Source organism: Humulus lupulus, chromosome 4, assembly GCF_963169125.1.
Source record: "Humulus lupulus chromosome 4, drHumLupu1.1, whole genome shotgun sequence".
Classification (NCBI taxonomy): domain Eukaryota; kingdom Viridiplantae; phylum Streptophyta; class Magnoliopsida; order Rosales; family Cannabaceae; genus Humulus; species Humulus lupulus.
Window position 1 is genome coordinate 70,257,301 of NC_084796.1, and position 4,708 is coordinate 70,262,008.

The following is a 4,708-nucleotide window of genomic DNA, read 5'->3' on the forward strand; positions in this document are numbered from 1 at the left end:
GTGTACATTTGGACAACAATGCATTTCCCTTAAAATAGGAACTTAACTATCTGTCAACAACAAGTCAAACAATTCAAACAACACACAATAAGTTTCTTTCTTATATCGTCGCAGCACACAAACAAATTTCTCAAATGCTACTCACTAAAACACGCAAGTTCTCAACCTTCTATTATCACCGCAGCATACAATTTTACTCTCAAAACCTACTTCATTATGGATAAATATTTAAGATATTCAAACTCCTTTAACATTTGTATAATAAAAGTAAAAAATAAATAAGGGAGCATACATACCTCTTGCAATTAACAACAATGAAGTAAATTGTGCACAACAAGATCTCGCATTCCTCTAAAAGGTCCATCTTTGTTAACTCTCTTACTTCCCTCAAATGATTTTAGTGGTCATCGAGTATAGCAAGGCAAACCAGGAAACAAGATACCACATATTAATTCAAGCTAACAAACTACAAAAGACCAAATTCTAAACTCAATGTGTATACATCTTGTCGTGTGTTCATCTCTCTTGAAGATGGGGTTGATGTGGGAGTAGAAGGGAATAAAAAAATTATGTTTATCTTAAATGCAAATATTGCAAAAAGATTATCAAGGGAGGTGTTAAGAGATTGAAAGATCACCTTCCACATACTAGGAAGAATGGTGCACCATGTAGGGAAGTACCCGATGAAGTTAAGATTGAATTTATTGAGGACTTGAAACAAGGTTCATTGAAAAAACATATTTCACAAATGAAATTTGAAGAAATGGTTGAGACGGGATCTTATTTTAAGAAAGAATTCCCACAAAATGCTCCCACATCTAGTAGAGGTGTACGAGGGCCAATGGATTGATTTATGGAGAACGTGGGTGGTGATGATGGGGATTTTAAAGATAGGATAGTCGCTGAACAAACAAGTGTAAACAAAAAAAATGAAAAGGAAATGCGTAATAAAGTTTTTATGGACATTGGGATATGTTTCTATGAGAATGTCCTACCTTTTAATTTGGCCAATAGTCATTAGTCATTCTTTCATTAACATGTGTCGTTCTATTGGTAATTATGGTTGGGGATTGAAGCTTCCTAGTATGTATGAGCTTATGACTTGGACATTGAAAGAAGAGCTAAAGACTAATGATGTTATAATTGAGGATATTAAGAGGACATGGCCGCAAACTCTATTTCTAATACTTATAAGTTTATTAGAATTATACTAAAATAATATTTCTTTTAATTAAAAATTTTAGTGGAATGGTCGATTCAATTTGGGGATGGCACTCCAGAGTTACAAAAGATTGCAATTAAAGTATTGGGTCTTACTTGCTCACCATCGGGATGTGAGCGAAATTGGAGCCCTTTCAATCAAGTTCATAAAAAAAGAGAAATCGGTTGACTACCCTATGAATGCATTCTTTGGTATATATAATGTTTAAATAAAGAATGAAAGATAGACATTTGAATTTCAAATCTCAATCAAATGAGGGTGATGCGTTGTTGATTGATGAGATGCCATCAGATGATGAATGGGTTGTTGATGAAGGTGAAAATGTTGGAGATTTACAAAGGCCAAATGATGAGGATCTTATAGCTAATCTTAGAGGATCGATATTGACTCAATTGAACCAAAACAATAGAATTGCTCCGGAATCTTGTTCAAGAGCAGTTTCGTAAACTCTACTTTTTATCTTAATTTGGGCTATGATAATTAGTTGTTGACTTATTTTTAATTATTTTTTCTATTTTAGGGAAAATAAAGAGGGTAATAGGCTAGGATGAAGGTGAATGGGATGATATTAATGGTGATAATGAAGATGGTGATGATGAGAGGAATGTACAATATGACGATTCCTCAAAAGATCCTTTAAGCAATGATGAGTTGGAAGATGATTTCTAAATCACTTTCACCATCTACTACTCAAGTTTGTTCTAGGATAACTTGAATCTAGGATTCTAGCTCTAGAAACAAAACTTTTATCTTTAAATTATAATTTTAGACAATTTTATGTTGAGTTTTATGAGACATTTTATGCTATGTTTGGGTTTTATGTATCTAAATATATTTTCAATTAGAAATTTGAGGCTTATGCCTCAATGCACTTCAAGGCTTACGTTTCGCCTCACAAAAAGAAAACGCCTTGAGGCTTAGAAACACTTTTTTAAACCTTGATCGAAATATTAGCCTAAACATTAATATCAACATCACAAAAAAAAGTTAGATGTTATACTTCAACTTTAACATTTAATTTAAACTAAAGTTTAATCTATAAAAAAATTCAGATTATGTGCAAAAACAAACATTGAATAGAATGATTATTGAAGAATTCAATACATGAAAATGTCATTTATCAAAGAAACGAGAAAAAAAATAACAAGCCTCTTCCTGCCGTTGGGGTCACGTCGACGTTGCAAGGAGCTCCACCAGTGCTGCTAGCTACCCGTCATCGAAGGCCCGCCCGCCCGCCGTTGTTGCTGTGAAGAAAGCTCCTGATGCCGCCACTGCTACTGTGAAGCTGCTCTCAACGCTGCTATGAAGCATAAGTTTCAATGCACTTAGATCAAACCTTTAAAAACCATACAAATAAACATTACTTCAAATAATTGTAACATGAATTAGAATAAGAACATGTAAAAAAACAATAGTAAAAACAACACAAAAAAGATTAAGGAAAACCCTAGGACCCATGATGACTTGAACTGCTTCCGTAAGAACTAGGATAGGAAATCTTTGATCTAATGGATGTACTAGAGGCGTTGGCAAGATGTTGTTATGTCTTGAGTATATCTCCCAATAAGTGATCATCATTAGGATTTCAAAATATTACAAGTATGATCTGTTATGGGCATTTATAATACTTGATATGCCAACAATAATAGGCACGACAAATACCATAATCGCCAGCATAAAATAATCATATTAATCATTCTAACATCATAGGCAAAAGGACAAATAAAAAAGACACAAGTTTATATACCTATTACAATTATGTAATGGAAAACAAGCAACAACCTATGAAGTGAACTAAAACTAAAACTAGCATTACTGAAACCAGGGAAGGCAAGAGGCAGTACATGTACTAAACTGAAATAAAATTAAAACTAACATTACTAAAACTAGGAGGCAGTTACATTTAAAAAAAAAAAAAACAGGAAGCAGGCAAAAGGCAATCAATGAACTGAAGACACAAATTTACAAGATAATATATAACCCTATTTAAAAATTCACATTTTTCATTATAAACAAGGAAGATTAGACATAGAACACACATTTATTTTAAACCAAATCAAATAAATAAATAAATAAAAAGCATACAAAATATATTATAAACAACTAACCTTCAAAATCTTCTTATAAAATTCCTAAAATCTAATAAAAAAAAAAGGAAATAACTTGAATATGTATGCGGCCACACAATTAGTACTAAAACTCAACTTAAAATGGGACAAACCCAGACATCAAAGATAACTAGAACTAAAAATCAATTAAAATACATAAGAAGCATAAATTATATGATAGAACTGATCCAAAAATGTACTCAAACACAGAATATTAAATCACAAAATAAGATCAAATATATGATCGAAAGCATACTCAAAGACACAAAAATTGCCTCAATAATTACAAGTCATCATTAATCCTTCAGAATTGGGGATTCTCATCACACAATATCATGAATATAACCTCAACCAGCAATCTACCAAGCCAGTATAGTCCACCAAGCCACTTCAATCCACCATCAAAATTTGCAATCCACCACTAATAACAACACCATCTACAGAAAAAAAAATTAGCAAAGATAAACATAAGAATGGTTCGAAGCAGAAAACAAGAAAAAATAAAATTTATGGCCTTAAAATATCTGTTGGAAAAGGCCCAAAAGATCACAAGAAAATTAATCAATGGACTAACAAATTGGGCGAGGCAGAGGCAGAATACAAAGAGGGCAACGCAGAGTAGAGATGCGGAGAGCATGGAGATAGGGAGGTGGAAAGCAGAGAGGCGAAGAGCATGGATGCAAAGTGGTGGAGATTAGCGAGTAGACTAAGAGATTCACAGGAAAAATAATCCATGGACTTACAAATGTGGCAAGGCAGTGGTAGAGAACAACGAAGGCAACAAAGAGCAGAGAGGCAGAAGCAATGGAGCGATTATGGTTTTCGACGAGGCTGGGACAAGGAGCTGTGCTAGCGGCGGGTGGAGGAGGAGGCGGGGCTGCTGGCGGTCATTGCTGGTGGTAAGGGTAAATTTTGGCACCGTCTATCTCGAACCACTCGATAGCTCAGCCTTTTCCCTCTTCGTTTTTTTTAGACCATACCAAGAGTGAACAGTTTATGCTGACTAAAATAATTTTGTTTTATCTCAATTATTAAAAAATATATAATTATTTATTTAAAATTACATATAAAAATAAACAATTAAAAAGTACACTCAACTTCTTATTATTGATAAAATTTTGTAGCTCTATTATTATTTCATTAGAAATATAATTTTTATATGGTGATTAAATTCTGATAAATTTTGCACACAAAATAAACACAGACTACAAAATATGTTACATATTTCATGGAAAACAAATATTCTAAAAAATAATAAGGAAAAATATATTTTTATAAATACATTACACATTTTAGTTTATTTTTTAAATTATATTTCGTTAGCTATATTTTTAAGATTTTATATTTATAAAAAATATATTTAAATATAATAAGTAAT

General features: G+C 32.4%; 1 long non-coding RNA gene across 3 annotated transcripts; it reads right to left on the reverse strand.

Moving 5' to 3' along the window:
- Positions 1-2,275: 2,275 nt before the first annotated feature.
- On the reverse strand, positions 2,276-4,320 carry LOC133830543 (uncharacterized). 3 transcript variants are annotated; one of them, XR_009892101.1, is made up of 3 exons: positions 4,074-4,320; positions 3,587-3,767; positions 2,276-2,522 (listed from the first exon to the last, which is right to left on the reverse strand). It is a non-coding gene; the product is annotated as an uncharacterized LOC133830543 (long non-coding RNA). The 3 variants fall into 3 exon arrangements; XR_009892102.1 differs by having other exon boundaries at positions 2,276-2,519; positions 3,905-4,320; XR_009892100.1 differs by lacking the exon at positions 2,276-2,522 and having other exon boundaries at positions 3,478-3,767; positions 3,905-4,320.
- Positions 4,321-4,708: the final 388 nt, after the last annotated feature.